Genomic DNA, 17,493 nt, shown 5'->3' with positions numbered 1-17,493 from the left:
GCTAGAGGAATGATCGCGCGGTCTCTTAAGCCCTGAGACCATCAGGCAGGCAGCAGGAGGTCGTTGAAGGCTTTATATATTATTATGATATTATGTCTAATAATACATTCGTTGAAAGTAGGCTACACAGGCTGATCTACTATACGGAATTGGACCGAGGAGTGTTCTCATATGGAACTATGCTGCACACGCCCGCCCGCGACAAGAGCTGAATTGTAGTCAGCTTGCCCCGCTGCGCGCAGGACGCGTGCGTCCCCCGCTCCGAGCAGAACGCAGGCGGAATGTCGCTCCCCGTCTGAAACGGCCTTGACTCCTGGAATCCCAAGGTCTTTCATATTGAAATTATCTTGATGGCCTGGGAAGAGACGTGTTAAGGGAGTGCATCAGTCGTGAGCCTTGACAGTAGGCTACCAGCCTGCGCTGCGCTCAGAACAAAGTTGGATGAATGGATGGACTTTTTGGAATCCTGCAAAAATGTTTATTGCGCTCTAAAATCATGAAAGCATAAATGTAAAAATGCAGCAACAGAAGTAGGCCTAGTCTAGATGAGATGGTGGTTTAAATGAATGGCAACACATAAATTCAATGGCCGGTCATGGCAAAGCACCCGCTAACGCAGGCTACCCCCCTCCCACGATCCAGGGAAACCGGTTCCTCCAGTTTATTTGAATATAAAAGAATTTTTTGGGGGGGGGGGGGGTTACAATAGTCTAGTCCAGGTTCGCTGGAGGACCTGTATTTTCAGTGTTTGCTGGTAGCGGACTGCATCGATCAATGCAATGACTCTTCAGTTTTACCCTTTTCATCAATAAAACATCATTTTTACAACCATGTCTCATTGATTGGGAAGGCATTTAGAGCTGCCGGTCTATTAGCCTACATTCGGACTCAGAGGATGACATAACTGTTTATTGAGAAACAATTGGCTATATAAAGAAATACCACAATGCATGTAGTCTAGATATATTAGGCTACATTATGGTTATACACTTTATGGTAGACTGCCCTCTCGCTCGCTAAGCAGGCTACATTGTTTTGTTCATCGCCTATAGGCTACACATTAGAAAAATGTTTTTTTTTATATAGACCTAGAAGGAATCATTTCCTATTTTAATACAATTCAAATTCTGCTTAGAGGGAATTATTTTCAACGGACATTATGACTTGAGCATAATTAATAATTATCTAAGTTAATATAGGCCTATGAGAACGCAACGCTTTTTACGATAGGCTAGGCCTATGCGTCTTGTGATTGTAGGCTACTGTAGCCTAGGCTACAACTTAAGGCTTGCCCTATTGAATTCATTTTATAGCCTACTAGGCTACTCATTATTATCGAATTATCTAGTTGATATATGAATAAAACAATAAGCCGTTTTAATGGCTATGGGCTACTAGTTGTAGCGATGCGCTCTGCTCTTACGCACGGTTGAGGCGGCAGCTCAAATACACAGCCAACTGGAGATGTCGCGTCTGGGGAGGCTCTGTGTCTCTCCACCAGTCCCCAGCGAGTCCAAGCTATTCCCAATGAATAATACTTAGGCCTATTTATAATAGCCTACATAGCGCGAAACTGTTCATATAATAGGCTGTAGCCAGCGCGAAACTGCGCATTCCCTATAGCCGTTCATTGAACAGCTGGCGGCCGGTATAAATAAATTAAAACATACACGATATTTTGTTATTTGAATGATCTTGAATATATATATTCAAGATCATTCAAATAACAACATATTGTGTAGCCTATGTTTTTTTCATTTATAATTTAACAATAGGGGGTGCAACAGAACACAATTTTAGGGAAAGTCATTGACAGGCGGACTTCAATGTTTTATTAAAATATAGTTATGTGCAAATGAAAACCCACAATCGTCCTATGGACCTTACCCCGATTTTGGAAATCAGATAAAGGCGTTCACAAGACCATTTCAATAATCGCATTATTACAATTATCGGTTGATGTCTCACTGTCAAACCTGCCGCTATGCACAAGATAGTTAATGTCCGGATATGATTGGCAATGAGTGATCTTTACTCATGGCGACTATTTCAATTTTGTATGGATCCACAAGTCGATCAAGCTTATTTTTTCTTTGTATCGTGCTGAAGCCATATAGCCTACTGCGCTCAGACTTGGCTACATTATGCCCTGTCTTCAAATTTACTTCCGGGGTTTACGAGTAGCCTAACAGTTGAATGCGTTCCAGAAACAAAACGCAAAACCCTCACGTTCACCATATCTTTACTAACAAATATATTTACAATACTGTTATTTTGCGCATTTGACCAAACAGCCTCCACGTCTTGACCCGACGTCAGTTGCCGAGATAGATAGGCTACTGTAGGCCTAGATATATTATAGGTGTTCATAATAATTAAATTACATCGAGGTGGATAAAACATGTGTTTGAGAACAAGGTAATAATAACAATTAAACGTTATTTGTATAGCCCCTTTCATACAGATACCTTCAGCTCAAAGTGCTTTACAACAGAGCATTTAAATTAAAGAATGTGAAATTTAATGATGCTTCATTCGTAGACTATAGGAGAAAAACAGAGCCCAGCCTGCTAAATCTACTCAAAGACGCCACCTGGCGGTAGTGCATCACTAAAACGAAATAACACCCGTCTGAAATCCCACGAGATTTCCAACGGGATTTCCCTGCCAAATACCGCGACGTGAAATGCTGCAGCAAGTTACATTCTTATGTTCCCACATCTGTAGCACATTGGTTTGATAGTAGCATAGCTGGGATGTACAGTAGCTAGCACATTGGATTGATAGCAGCATAGTTGGGATGTGCAGTAGCTAGCACATTGGTTTGATAGTAGCATAGCTGGGATGTACAGTAGCACATTGGATTGATAGTAGCATAGTTGGGATGTACAGTAGCTAGCACATTGGATTGATAGTAGCATAGTTGGGATGTACAGTAGCTAGCACATTGGATTGATAGTAGCATAGTTGGGATGTACAGTAGCTAGCACATAGGTTTGATAGTAGCATAGTTGGGATGTACAGTAGTTAGCACATTGGTTTGATAGTAGCATAGTTGGGATGGACAGTAGCTAGCACATTGGTTTGATAGTAGCATAGTTGGGATGTAGCTAGCACATAGGTTTGATAGTAGCATAGTTGGGATGTAGCTAGCACATAGGTTTGATAGTAGCATATTTGGGATGTACAGTAGCTAGCACATTGGTTTTATAGTAGCATAGTTGGGATGTACAGTAGCTAGCACATTGGTTTGATAGTAGCATAGCTGGGATGTACAGTAGCTAGCACATTGGATTGATAGTAGCATAGTTGGGATGTATAGTAGCTCGCACATAGGTTTGATAGTAGCATATTTGGGATGTACAGTAGCTAGCACATTGGTTTTATAGTAGCATAGTTGGGATGTATAGTAGCTAGCACATAGGTTTGATAGTAGCATAGTTGGGATGTCCAGTAGCTAGCACATTGGTTTGATAGTAGCATAGTTGGGATGTACAGTAGCTAGCACATTGGATTGATAGTAGCATAGTTGGGATGTACAGTAGCTAGCACATTGGTTTGATAGTAGCATAGTTGGGATGTATAGTAGCTAGCACATTGGATTGATAGTAGCATAGTTGGGATGTACAGTAGCTAGCACATTGGTTTGATAGTAGCATAGTTGGGATGTACAGTAGCTAGCACATTGGATTGATAGTAGCATAGTTGGGATGTACAGTAGCTAGCACATTGGTTTGATAGTAGCATAGTTGGGATGTATAGTAGCTAGCACATTGGATTGATAGTAGCATAGTTGGGATGTACAGTAGCTAGCACATTGGTTTGATAGTAGCATAGTTGGGATGTACAGTAGCTAGCACATAGGTTTGATAGTAGCATAGTTGGGATGTACAGTAGCTAGCACATAGGTTTGATAGTAGCATAGTTGGGATGTACAGTAGTTAGCACATTGGTTTGATAGTAGCATAGTTGGGATGGACGGTAGCTAGCACATTGGTTTGATAGTAGCATGGTTGGGATGTAGCTAGCTCATAGGTTTGATAGTAGCATAGTTGGGATGTAGCTAGCACATAGGTTTGATAGTAGCATAGTTGGGATGGACAGTAGCTAGCACATTGGTTTGATAGTAGCATAGTTGGGATGTAGCTAGCTCATAGGTTTGATAGTAGCATAGTTGGGATGTAGCTAGCACATAGGTTTGATAGTAGCATATTTGGGATGTACAGTAGCTAGCACATTGGTTTGATAGTAGCATAGTTGGGATGCATAGTAGCTAGAACATTGGTTTGACAGTAGCATAGTTGGGATGTACAGTAGCTAGCACATTGGTTTGATAGTAGCATAGTTCGGATGTACAGAAGCTAGCATATTTGTTTGATAGTAGCATAGTTGGGATGTACAGTAGCTAGCACATTGGTTTGATTGTAGCATAGTTGGGATGGACAGTAGCTAGCACATTGGTTTGATAGTAGCATAGTTGGGATGTAGCTAGCACATAGGTTTGATAGTAGCATAGTTGGGATGTACAGTAGCTAGCACATTGGATTGATAGTAGCATAGTTGGGATGTATAGTAGCTCGCACATAGGTTTGATAGTAGCATATTTGGGATGTACAGTAGCTAGCACATTGGTTTTATAGTAGCATAGTTGGGATGTATAGTAGCTAGCACATAGGTTTGATAGTAGCATAGTTGGGATGTCCAGTAGCTAGCACATTGGTTTGATAGTAGCATAGTTGGGATGTACAGTAGCTAGCACATTGGATTGATAGTAGCATAGTTGGGATGTACAGTAGCTAGCACATTGGTTTGATAGTAGCATAGTTGGGATGTATAGTAGCTAGCACATTGGATTGATAGTAGCATAGTTGGGATGTACAGTAGCTAGCACATTGGTTTGATAGTAGCATAGTTGGGATGTACAGTAGCTAGCACATTGGATTGATAGTAGCATAGTTGGGATGTACAGTAGCTAGCACATTGGTTTGATAGTAGCATAGTTGGGATGTATAGTAGCTAGCACATTGGATTGATAGTAGCATAGTTGGGATGTACAGTAGCTAGCACATTGGTTTGATAGTAGCATAGTTGGGATGTACAGTAGCTAGCACATAGGTTTGATAGTAGCATAGTTGGGATGTACAGTAGCTAGCACATAGGTTTGATAGTAGCATAGTTGGGATGTACAGTAGTTAGCACATTGGTTTGATAGTAGCATAGTTGGGATGGACGGTAGCTAGCACATTGGTTTGATAGTAGCATGGTTGGGATGTAGCTAGCTCATAGGTTTGATAGTAGCATAGTTGGGATGTAGCTAGCACATAGGTTTGATAGTAGCATAGTTGGGATGGACAGTAGCTAGCACATTGGTTTGATAGTAGCATAGTTGGGATGTAGCTAGCTCATAGGTTTGATAGTAGCATAGTTGGGATGTAGCTAGCACATAGGTTTGATAGTAGCATATTTGGGATGTACAGTAGCTAGCACATTGGTTTGATAGTAGCATAGTTGGGATGCATAGTAGCTAGAACATTGGTTTGACAGTAGCATAGTTGGGATGTACAGTAGCTAGCACATTGGTTTGATAGTAGCATAGTTCGGATGTACAGAAGCTAGCATATTTGTTTGATAGTAGCATAGTTGGGATGTACAGTAGCTAGCACATTGGTTTGATTGTAGCATAGTTGGGATGGACAGTAGCTAGCACATTGGTTTGATAGTAGCATAGTTGGGATGTAGCTAGCACATAGGTTTGATAGTAGCATAGTTGGGATGTACAGTAGCTAGCACATTGGTTTGATAGTAGCATAGTTGGGATGGACAGTAGCTAGCACATTGGTTTGATAGTAGCATAGTTGGGATGTACAGTAGCTAGCACATTGGTTTGATAGTAGCATAGTTGGGATGTACAGTAGCTAGCACATTGGATTGATAGTAGCATAGTTGGGATGTACAGTAACTAACACATTGGATTGATAGTAGCATAGTTGGGATGTACAGTAGCTAGCACATTGGTTTGATAGTAGCATAGTTGGGATGTACAGTAGCTAGCACATTGGATTGATAGTAGCATAGTCGGGATGTACAGTAGCTAGCACATTGGTTTGATAGTAGCATAGTTGGGATGTACAGCAGCTAGCACATTGGTTTGATAGAAGCATAGTTGGGATGTAGCTAGCACATAGGTTTGATAGTAGCATAGTTGGGATGGACAGTAGCTAGCACATTGGTTTGATAGTAGCATAGTTGGGATGTAGCTAGCTCATAGGTTTGATAGTAGCATAGTTGGGATGTAGCTAGCACATAGGTTTGATAGTAGCATATTTGGGATGTACAGTAGCTAGCACATTGGTTTGATAGTAGCATAGTTGGGATGTATAGTAGCTAGAACATTGGTTTGACAGTAGCATAGTTGGGATGTACAGTAGCTAGCACATTGGTTTGATAGTAGCATAGTTGGGATGTACAGAAGCTAGCATATTGGTTTGATAGTAGCATAGTTGGGATGTACAGTAGCTAGCACATTGGTTTGATTGTAGCATAGTTGGGATGGACAGTAGCTAGCAAATTGGTTTGATAGTAGCATAGTTGGGATGTAGCTAGCACATAGGTTTGATAGTAGCATAGTTGGGATGTACAGTAGCTAGCACATTGGTTTGATAGTAGCATAGTTGGGATGGACAGTAGCTAGCACAATGGTTTGATAGTAGCATAGTTGGGATGTACAGTAGCTAGCACATTGGTTTGATAGTAGCATAGTTGGGATGTACAGTAGCTAGCACATTGGATTGGTAGTAGCATAGTTGGGATGTACAGTAACTAGCACATTGGATTGATAGTAGCATAGTTGGGATGGACAGTAGCTAGAACATTGGTTTGATAGTAGCATAGTTGGGATGTACAGTAGCTAGCACATTGGATTGATAGTAGCATAGTCGGGATGTACAGTAGCTAGCACATTGGTTTGATAGTAGCATAGTTGGGATGTACAGCAGCTAGCACATTGGTTTGATAGAAGCATAGTTGGGATGTAGCTAGCACATAGGTTTGATAGTAGCATAGTTGGGATGTAGCTAGCACATAAGTTTGATTGTAGCATAGTTGGGATGTACAGTAGCTAGCACATTGGTTTGAAAGTAGCATAGTTGGGATGTAGCTAGCACATTGGTTTGATAGTAGCATAGTTGGGATGTAGCTAGCAAATAGGTTTGATAGTAGCATAGTTGGGATGTACAGTAGCTAGCACATTGGTTTGATAGTAGCATAGTTGGGATTTACAGTAGTTAGCACATTGATTTGATAGTAGCATAGTTGGGATGTAGCTAGCACATAGGTTTGATAGTAGCATAGTTGGGATGTAGCTAGCACATAGGTTTGATAGTAGCATAGTTGGGATGTACAGGAGCTAACACATTGGTTTGACAGTAGCATAGTTGGGATGTACAGTAGCTAGCACATTGGATTGATAGTAGCATAGTTGGGATGCACAGTAGCTAGCACATTGGTTTGATAGTAGCATAGTTGGGATGTACAGTAGCTAGCACATTGGATTGATAGTAGCATAGATGGGATGTACAGTAGCTAGCACATTGGTTTAATAGTAGCATAGTTGGGATGTACAGTAGCTAGCACATTGGATTGATAGTAGCATAGTTGGGATGTACAGTAGCTAGCACATTGGTTTGATAGTAGCATAGTTGGGATGTATAGTAGCTAGAACATTGGTTTGACAGTAGCATAGTTGGGATGTACAGTAGCTAGCACATTGGTTTGATAGTAGCATAGTTCGGATGTACAGAAGCTAGCATATTTGTTTGATAGTAGCATAGTTGGGATGTACAGTAGCTAGCACATTGGTTTGATTGTAGCATAGTTGGGATGGACAGTAGCTAGCACATTGGTTTGATAGCATAGTTGGGATGTAGCTAGCACATAGGTTTGATAGTAGCATAGTTGGGATGTACAGTAGCTAGCACATTGGTTTGATAGTAGCATAGTTGGGATGGACAGTAGCTAGCACATTGGTTTGATAGTAGCATAGTTGGGATGTACAGTAGCTAGCACATTGGTTTGATAGTAGCATAGTTGGGATGTACAGTAGCTAGCACATTGGATTGATAGTAGCATAGTTGGGATGTACAGTAACTAGCACATTGGATTGATAGTAGCATAGTTGGGATGTACAGTAGCTAGCACATTGGTTTGATAGTAGCATAGTTGGGATGTACAGTAGCTAGCACATTGGATTGATAGTAGCATAGTCGGGATGTACAGTAGCTAGCACATTGGTTTGATAGTAGCATAGTTGGGATGTACAGCAGCTAGCACATTGGTTTGATAGAAGCATAGTTGGGATGTAGCTAGCACATAGGTTTGATAGTAGCATAGTTGGGATGGACAGTAGCTAGCACATTGGTTTGATAGTAGCATAGTTGGGATGTAGCTAGCTCATAGGTTTGATAGTAGCATAGTTGGGATGTAGCTAGCACATATGTTTGATAGTAGCATATTTGGGATGTACAGTAGCTAGCACATTGGTTTGATAGTAGCATAGTTGGGATGTATAGTAGCTAGAACATTGGTTTGACAGTAGCATAGTTGGGATGTACAGTAGCTAGCACATTGGTTTGATAGTAGCATAGTTGGGATGTACAGAAGCTAGCATATTGGTTTGATAGTAGCATAGTTGGGATGTACAGTAGCTAGCACATTGGTTTGATTGTAGCATAGTTGGGATGGACAGTAGCTAGCACATTGGTTTGATAGTAGCATAGTTGGGATGTAGCTAGCACATAGGTTTGATAGTAGCATAGTTGGGATGTACAGTAGCTAGCACATTGGTTTGATAGTAGCATAGTTGGGATGGACAGTAGCTAGCACATTGGTTTGATAGTAGCATAGTTGGGATGTACAGTAGCTAGCACATTGGTTTGATAGTAGCATAGTTGGGATGTACAGTAGCTAGCACATTGGATAGGTAGTAGCATAGTTGGGATGTACAGTAACTAGCACATTGGATTGATAGTAGCATAGTTGGGATGTACAGTAGCTAGCACATTGGTTTGATAGTAGCATAGTTGGGATGGACAGTAGCTAGAACATTGGTTTGATAGTAGCATAGTTGGGATGTACAGTAGCTAGCACATTGGATTGATAGTAGCATAGTCGGGATGTACAGTAGCTAGCACATTGGTTTGATAGTAGCATAGTTGGGATGTACAGCAGCTAGCACATTGGTTTGATAGAAGCATAGTTGGGATGTAGCTAGCACATAGGTTTGATAGTAGCATAGTTGGGATGTAGCTAGCACATAAGTTTGATTGTAGCATAGTTGGGATGTACAGTAGCTAGCACATTGGTTTGAAAGTAGCATAGTTGGGATGTAGCTAGCACATTGGTTTGATAGTAGCATAGTTGGGATGTACAGTAGCTAGCACATTAAATTGGTAGTAGCATAGTTGGGATGTACAGTAACTACCACATTGGATTGATAGTAGCATAGTTGGGATGTACAGTAGCTAGCACATTGGTTTGATAGTAGCATAGTTGGGATGTACAGTAGCTAGCACATTGGATTGATAGTAGCATAGTTGGGATGTACAGTAACTAGCACATTGGATTGATAGTAGCATAGTTGGGATGTACAGTAGCTAGCACATTGGTTTGATAGTAGCATAGTTGGGATGTACAGTAGCTAGCACATTGGATTGATAGTAGCATAGTCGGGATGTACAGTAGCTAGCACATTGGTTTGATAGTAGCATAGTTGGGATGTACAGCAGCTAGCACATTGGTTTGATAGAAGCATAGTTGGGATGTAGCTAGCTCATAGGTTTGATAGTAGCATAGTTGGGATGTAGCTAGCACATAGGTTTGATAGTAGCATATTTGGGATGTACAGTAGCTAGCACATTGGTTTGATAGTAGCATAGTTGGGATGTATAGTAGCTAGAACATTGGTTTGACAGTAGCATAGTTGGGATGTACAGTAGCTAGCACATTGGTTTGATAGTAGCATAGTTGGGATGTACAGAAGCTAGCATATTGGTTTGATAGTAGCATAGTTGGGATGTACAGTAGCTAGCACATTGGTTTGATTGTAGCATAGTTGGGATGGACAGTAGCTAGCACATTGGTTTGATAGTAGCATAGTTGGGATGTACAGTAGCTAGCACATAGGTTTGATAGTAGCATAGTTGGGATGTACAGTAGCTAGCACATTGGTTTGATAGTAGCATAGTTGGGATGGACAGTAGCTAGCACATTGGTTTGATAGTAGCATAGTTGGGATGTACAGTAGCTAGCACATTGGTTTGATAGTAGCATAGTTGGGATGTACAGTAGCTAGCACATTGGATTGGTAGTAGCATAGTTGGGATGTACAGTAACTAGCACATTGGATTGATAGTAGCATAGTTGGGATGTACAGTAGCTAGCACATTGGTTTGATAGTAGCATAGTTGGGATGGACAGTAGCTAGAACATTGGTTTGATAGTAGCATAGTTGGGATGTACAGTAGCTAGCACATTGGATTGATAGTAGCATAGTCGGGATGTACAGTAGCTAGCACATTGGTTTGATAGTAGCATAGTTGGGATGTACAGCAGCTAGCACATTGGTTTGATAGAAGCATAGTTGGGATGTAGCTAGCACATAGGTTTGATAGTAGCATAGTTGGGATGTAGCTATCACATAAGTTTGATTGTAGCATAGTTGGGATGTAGCTAGCACATTGGTTTGAAAGTAGCATAGTTGGGATGTAGCTAGCACATTGGTTTGATAGTAGCATAGTTGGGATGTAGCTAGCAAATAGGTTTGATAGTAGCATAGTTGGGATGTACAGTAGCTAGCACATTGGTTTGATAGTAGCATAGTTGGGATTTACAGTAGTTAGCACATTGGTTTGAAAGTAGCATAGTTGGGATGTAGCTAGCACATTGGTTTGATAGTAGCATAGCTGGGATGTACAGTAGCTAGCACATTGGTTTGATAGTAGCATAGTTGGGATGTACAGTAGCTAGCACATTGGTTTTATAGTAGCATAGTTGGGATGTATAGTAGCTAGCACATAGGTTTGATAGTAGCATAGATGGGATGTACAGTAGCTAGCACATTGGTTTGATAGTAGCATAGTTGGGATGTACAGTAGCTAGCACATTGGATTGATAGTAGCATAGTTGGGATGTACAGTAGCTAGCACATTGGTTTGATAGTAGCATAGTTGGGATGTACAGTAGCTAGCACATTGGTTTGATAGTAGCATAGTTGGGATGTACAGTAGCTAGCACATTGGATTGATAGTAGCATAGTCGGGATGTACAGTAGCTAGCACATTGGTTTGATAGTAGCATAGTTGGGATGTACAGCAGCTAGCACATTGGTTTGATAGAAGCATAGTTGGGATGTAGCTAGCACATAGGTTTGATAGTAGCATAGTTGGGATGTAGCTAGCACATAAGTTTGATTGTAGCATAGTTGGGATGTACAGTAGCTAGCACATTGGTTTGAAAGTAGCATAGTTGGGATGTAGCTAGCACATAGGTTTGATAGTAGCATAGTTGGGATGTACAGTAGGTAGCACATTGGTTTGATAGTAGCATAGTTGGGATGTACAGTAGTTAGCACATTGATTTGATAGTAGCATAGTTGGGATGTAGCTAGCACATAGGTTTGATAGTAGCATAGTTGGGATGTAGCTAGCACATAGGTTTGATAGTAGCATAGTTGGGATGTACAGGAGCTAACACATTGGTTTGACAGTAGCATAGTTGGGATGTACAGTAGCTAGCACATTGGATTGATAGTAGCATAGTTGGGATGCACAGTAGCTAGCACATTGGTTTGATAGTAGCATAGTTGGGATGTACAGTAGCTAGCACATTGGATTGATAGTAGCATAGATGGGATGTACAGTAGCTAGCACATTGGTGTGATAGTAGCATAGTTGGGATGTACAGTAGCTAGCACATTGGATTGATAGTAGCATAGTTAGGATGTACAGTAGCTAGCACATTGGTTTGATAGTAGCATAGCTGGGATGTACAGTAGCTAGCACATTGGATTGATAGTAGCATAGTTGGGATGTACAGTAGCTAGCACATAGGTTTGATAGTAGCATAGTTGGGATGTACAGTAGCTAGCACATTGGTTTTATAGTAGCATAGTCGGGATGCATAGTAGCTAGCACATAGGTTTGATAGTAGCATAGTTGGGATGTACAGTAGCTAGCAAATTGGTTTGATAGTAGCATAGTTGGGATGTACAGTAGCTAGCACATTGGATTGATAGTAGCATAGTTGGGATGTACAGTAGCTAGCACATTGGTTTGATAGTAGCATAGTTGGGATGTACAGTAGCTAGCACATTGGATTGATAGTAGCATAGTTGGGATGTACAGTAGCTAGCACATTGGTTTGATAAAAGCATAGTTGGGATGTACAGTAGCTAGCACATAGGTTTGATAGTAGCATAGTTGGGATGTACAGTAGCTAGCACATAGGTTTGATAGTATCATAGTTGGGATGTACAGTAGTTAGCACATTGGTTTGATAGTAGCATAGTTGGGATGGACGGTAGCTAGCACATTGGTTTGATAGTAGCATGGTTGGGATGTAGCTAGCTCATAGGTTTGATAGTAGCATAGTTGGGATGTAGCTAGCACATAGGTTTGATAGTAGCATATTTGGGATGTACAGTAGCTAGCACATTGGATTGATAGTAGCATAGTTAGGATGTACAGTAGCTAGCACATTGGTTTGATAGTAGCATAGCTGGGATGTACAGTAGCTAGCACATTGGATTGATAGTAGCATAGTTGGGATGTACAGTAGCTAGCACATAGGTTTGATAGTAGCATAGTTGGGATGTACAGTAGCTAGCACATTGGTTTTATAGTAGCATAGTCGGGATGCATAGTAGCTAGCACATAGGTTTGATAGTAGCATAGTTGGGATGTACAGTAGCTAGCAAATTGGTTTGATAGTAGCATAGTTGGGATGTACAGTAGCTAGCACATTGGATTGATAGTAGCATAGTTGGGATGTACAGTAGCTAGCACATTGGTTTGATAGTAGCATAGTTGGGATGTACAGTAGCTAGCACATTGGATTGATAGTAGCATAGTTGGGATGTACAGTAGCTAGCACATTGGTTTGATAAAAGCATAGTTGGGATGTACAGTAGCTAGCACATAGGTTTGATAGTAGCATAGTTGGGATGTACAGTAGCTAGCACATAGGTTTGATAGTATCATAGTTGGGATGTACAGTAGTTAGCACATTGGTTTGATAGTAGCATAGTTGGGATGGACGGTAGCTAGCACATTGGTTTGATAGTAGCATGGTTGGGATGTAGCTAGCTCATAGGTTTGATAGTAGCATAGTTGGGATGTAGCTAGCACATAGGTTTGATAGTAGCATATTTGGGATGTACAGTAGCTAGCACATTAGTTTTATAGTAGCATAGTTGGGATATACAGTAGCTAGCACATTGGTTTGATAGTTGCATAGTTGGGATGTACAGTAACTAGCACATTGGTTTTATAGTAGCATAGTTGGGATGTACAGTAGCTAGCACATTGGTTTGATAGTAGCATAGTTGGGATGTACAGTAGCTAGCACATTGGTTTGATAGTAGCATAGTTGGGATGTACAGTAGCTAGCACATTGGATTGATAGTAGCATAGTTGGGATTTACAGTAGCTAGCACATTGGATTGATAGTAGCATAGTTGGGATGTACAGTAGCTAGCACATTGGTTTGATAAAAGCATAGTTGGGATGTACAGTAGCTAGCACATAGGTTTGATAGTAGCATAGTTGGGATGTACAGTAGCTAGCACATAGGTTTGATAGTATCATAGTTGGGATGTACAGTAGTTAGCACATTGGTTTGATAGTAGCATAGTTGGGATGGACGGTAGCTAGCACATTGGTTTGATAGTAGCATGGTTGGGATGTAGCTAGCTCATAGGTTTGATAGTAGCATAGTTGGGATGTAGCTAGCACATAGGTTTGATAGTAGCATATTTGGGATGTACAGTAGCTAGCACATTAGTTTTATAGTAGCATAGTTGGGATATACAGTAGCTAGCACATTGGTTTGATAGTTGCATAGTTGGGATGTACAGTAACTAGCACATTGGTTTTATAGTAGCATAGTTGGGATGTACAGTAGCTAGCACATTGGTTTGATAGTAGCATAGTTGGGATGTACAGTAGCTAGCACATTGGTTTGATAGTAGCATAGTTGGGATGTACAGTAGCTAGCACATTGGATTGATAGTAGCATAGTTGGGATTTACAGTAGCTAGCACATTGGATTGATAGTAGCATAGTTGGGATGTACAGTAGCTAGCACATTGGTTTGATAAAAGCATAGTTGGGATGTACAGTAGCTAGCACATAGGTTTGATAGTAGCATAGTTGGGATGTACAGTAGCTAGCACATAGGTTTGATAGTAGCATAGTTGGGATGTACAGTAGTTAGCACATTGGTTTGATAGTAGCATAGTTGGGATGGACGGTAGCTAGCACATTGGTTTGATAGTAGCATGGTTGGGATGTAGCTAGCTCATAGGTTTGATAGTAGCATAGTTGGGATGTAGCTAGCACATAGGTTTGATAGTAGCATATTTGGGATGTACAGTAGCTAGCACATTGGTTTTATAGTAGCATAGTTGGGATGTATAGTAGCTAGCACATAGGTTTGATAGTAGCATAGTTGGGATGTCCAGTAGCTAGCACATTGGTTTGATAGTAGCATAGTTGGGATGTACAGTAGCTAGCACATTGGATTGATAGTAGCATAGTTGGGATGTACAGTAGCTAGCACATTGGTTTGATAGTAGCATAGTTGGGATGTATAGTAGCTAGCACATTGGATTGATAGTAGCATAGTTGGGATGTACAGTAGCTAGCACATTGGTTTGATAGTAGCATAGTTGGGATGTACAGTAGCTAGCACATTGGATTGATAGTAGCATAGTTGGGATGTACAGTAGCTAGCACATTGGTTTGATAGTAGCATAGTTGGGATGTATAGTAGCTAGCACATTGGATTGATAGTAGCATAGTTGGGATGTACAGTAGCTAGCACATCTGTTTGATAGTAGCATAGTTGGGATGTACAGTAGCTAGCACATAGGTTTGATAGTAGCATAGTTGGGATGTAAAGTAGCTAGCACATAGGTTTGATAGTAGCATAGTTGGGATGTACAGTAGTTAGCACATTGGTTTGATAGTAGCATAGTTGGGATGGACGGTAGCTAGCACATTGGTTTGATAGTAGCATGGTTGGGATGTAGCTAGCTCATAGGTTTGATAGTAGCATAGTTGGGATGTAGCTAGCACATAGGTTTGATAGTAGCATAGTTGGGATGGACAGTAGCTAGCACATTGGTTTGATAGTAGCATAGTTGGGATGTAGCTAGCTCATAGGTTTGATAGTAGCATAGTTGGGATGTAGCTAGCACATAGGTTTGATAGTAGCATATTTGGGATTTACGGTAGCTAGCACATTGGTTTGATAGTAGCATAGTTGGGATGTAAAGTAGCTAGAACATTTGTTTGACAGTAGCATAGTTGGGATGTACAGTAGCTAGCACATTGGTTTGATAGTAGCATAGTTCGGATGTACAGAAGCTAGCATATTTGTTTGATAGTAGCATAGTTGGGATGTACAGTAGCTAGCACATTGGTTTGATTGTAGCATAGTTGGGATGGACAGTAGCTAGCACATTGGTTTGATAGTAGCATAGTTGGGATGTAGCTAGCACATAGGTTTGATAGTAGCATAGTTGGGATGTACAGTAGCTAGCACATTAGTTTGATAGTAGCATAGTTGGGATGTACAGTAGCTAGGACATTGGTTTGATAGTAGCATAGTTGGGATGTACAGTAGCTAGCACATTGGTTTGATAGTAGCATAGTTGGGATGTACAGTAGCTAGCACATTGGATTGATAGTAGCATAGTTGGGATGTACAGTAGCTAGCACATTGGATTGATAGTAGCATAGTTGGGATGTACAGTAGCTAGCACATTGGTTTGATAGTAGCATAGTTGGGATGTATAGTAGCTAGCACATTGGATTGATAGTAGCATAGTTGGGATGTACAGTAGCTAGCACATTGGTTTGATAGTAGCATAGTTGGGATGTACAGTAGCTAGCACATAGGTTTGATAGTAGCATAGTTGGGATGTACAGTAGCTAGCACATAGGTTTGATAGTAGCATAGTTGGGATGTACAGTAGTTAGCACATTGGTTTGATAGTAGCATAGTTGGGATGGACGGTAGCTAGCACATTGGTTTGATAGTAGCATGGTTGGGATGTAGCTAGCTCATAGGTTTGATAGTAGCATAGTTGGGATGTAGCTAGCACATAGGTTTGATAGTAGCATAGTTGGGATGGACAGTAGCTAGCACATTGGTTTGATAGTAGCATAGTTGGGATGTAGCTAGCTCATAGGTTTGATAGTAGCATAGTTGGGATGTAGCTAGCACATAGGTTTGATAGTAGCATATTTGGGATGTACGGTAGCTAGCACATTGGTTTGATAGTAGCATAGTTGGGATGTATAGTAGCTAGAACATTTGTTTGACAGTAGCATAGTTGGGATGTACAGTAGCTAGCACATTGGTTTGATAGTAGCATAGTTCGGATGTACAGAAGCTAGCATATTTGTTTGATAGTAGCATAGTTGGGATGTACAGTAGCTAGCACATTGGTTTGATTGTAGCATAGTTGGGATGGACAGTAGCTAGCACATTGGTTTGATAGTAGCATAGTTGGGATGTAGCTAGCACATAGGTTTGATAGTAGCATAGTTGGGATGTACAGTAGCTAGCACATTAGTTTGATAGTAGCATAGTTGGGATGTACAGTAGCTAGCACATTGGTTTGATAGTAGCATAGTTGGGATGTACAGTAGCTAGCACATTGGTTTGATAGTAGCATAGTTGGGATGTACAGTAGCTAGCACATTGGATTGATAGTAGCATAGTTGGGATGTACAGTAACTAGCACATTGGATTGATAGTAGCATAGTTGGGATGTACAGTAGCTAGCACATTGGTTTGATAGTAGCATAGTTGGGATGTACAGTAGCTAGCACATTGGATTGATAGTAGTATAGTCGGGATGTACAGTAGCTAGCACATTGGTTTGATAGTAGCATAGTTGGGATGTACAGCAGCTAGCACATTGGTTTGATAGAAGCATAGTTGGGATGTAGCTAGCACATAGGTTTGATAGTAGCATAGTTGGGATGGACAGTAGCTAGCACATTGGTTTGATAGTAGCATAGTTGGGATGTAGCTAGCTCATAGGTTTGATAGTAGCATAGTTGGGATGTAGCTAGCACATAGGTTTGATAGTAGCATATTTGGGATGTACAGTAGCTAGCACATTGGTTTGATAGTAGCATAGTTGGGATGTATAGTAGCTAGAACATTGGTTTGACAGTAGCATAGTTGGGATGTACAGTAGCTAGC

This window comes from Borostomias antarcticus, assembly GCF_949987555.1.
Source record: "Borostomias antarcticus genome assembly, chromosome: 1".
Lineage (NCBI taxonomy): Eukaryota > Metazoa > Chordata > Actinopteri > Stomiiformes > Stomiidae > Borostomias > Borostomias antarcticus.
Note: the sequence above shows the minus strand (reverse complement) of the source record.